The sequence below is a fragment of the Lactuca saligna genome, chromosome 9 (assembly GCF_052625555.1).
Source record: "Lactuca saligna cultivar CGN05327 chromosome 9, ASM5262555v1, whole genome shotgun sequence".
Classification (NCBI taxonomy): domain Eukaryota; kingdom Viridiplantae; phylum Streptophyta; class Magnoliopsida; order Asterales; family Asteraceae; genus Lactuca; species Lactuca saligna.
The window spans coordinates 193,371,316-193,372,739 of NC_136425.1; the positions used below are offsets into that span (position 1 = coordinate 193,371,316).

A 1,424-nucleotide genomic window follows, 5' to 3' on the forward strand; every position below is an offset into this window, starting at 1 on the left:
ATATATATATATATATATATATATATATATATATATATATATATATATATATATATATATATATATATATATATATATGTTGTACAATGTAAAGAATATTCATCGAGATCATATCATATTCACATGTTCGGTAGAAAAAAGTTGCGATTCTAATTTAAGTAAAGAAACTGATACGAAAAACTCTTAAATAGAGCTTATTAAGAAACATATATTAATAGGAAATACACTTGGATAATACGGAAAGAAAAATACATTAAAACAAAAGCAGAGTTTCTTTATTGTGAACGTTTGATACTACCCTTCTGGTAAGAAACATACATTAAAAGGAAATACATTTGGATAATACAGAAAGAAAAATACAGTAAAACAAAATCAGAGTCTCTTTATGGTGAACATTTGATACCACCATTCTGGTAAATACAATTTAGATTTGGTTTACAAGTCTGTTGGCACTGAGCGAACTTACCTGAGCTTGCTACAAATGTGTAAACACAGTATGCACCACAAGTCACATGTCCACGCAGCTCACGTGGGCGAGAACACTTGAATTGACTCAAACATTTACCTGTTACGGTGTTATAAGCTTTTCCAGTCTTCACACCTATCTTGAAAACCTTCTTTGGACCCGTATTTGCCCCTCCAAACAGCTGTTTTATCTTGTTCACCAGTCCTCTCGCAATATTACCTAATCCATCTACACCAACCAATTCACCATCTTCTGTCCTGTACAAATACTTGTAGAATTATATATATATATATATATATATATATATATATATATATATATATATATATATATATATTGAAAACTTAAATATTGGTAAGAATATATATCATGTTGTAAAAAAAAAGGTGAACAGAAACTTCGTTGATGCCAACATAATATGCGGGTTATTGGGTTAAGATTGATAATAAACATATTATGTTATATATTAAACTCTAAATAACATAATGATAACTGATATATTAGTAAGTTAACAAGAAGAAAAGGTTGCATACCGATCTTGAGGGAGGCGACTTGCATACGAGGAACAGATAAGAAAAGTGATTACTAGGAGAAATATCACTGATTTCTTGTTGAAGAACTCCATTTTTGTGAGTGGGGTAGTACATGTCTACATGATGCTATTATTATTTATAGACAGAGTATTTTACATATTGGTCCTTCATTTTTCCAATGTTAATAATAAATACTTCGATATCCTATATAAATTCGCATATATAAATTTTTTGTATATATGACTCAAAAAATTTCATTTTTTCGTTAAGCAGATTGGAAATCAATAAAAAAAATTATTCAAAATTTTACTTACTACTATAACATGTGGATTTGAGGTACGAGTGACTATTATGCTTTTTTCTCCTTAACGGTTTCAGTTATTCAGATTCCGATTTATCAGCCTAAGACATTTTTTTAAGACAAA

The 1,424-nt window shown here is 28.5% G+C and overlaps 1 long non-coding RNA gene across 1 annotated transcript; it reads right to left on the reverse strand.

The window, feature by feature from the left end:
* Positions 1-253: 253 nt before the first annotated feature.
* On the reverse strand, positions 254-1,109 carry LOC145014297 (uncharacterized). Its single transcript, XR_013665482.1, has 2 exons — positions 1,000-1,109; positions 254-723 (listed from the first exon to the last, which is right to left on the reverse strand). It is a non-coding gene; the product is annotated as an uncharacterized LOC145014297 (long non-coding RNA).
* Between the last annotated feature and the right edge of the window lie 315 nt (positions 1,110-1,424).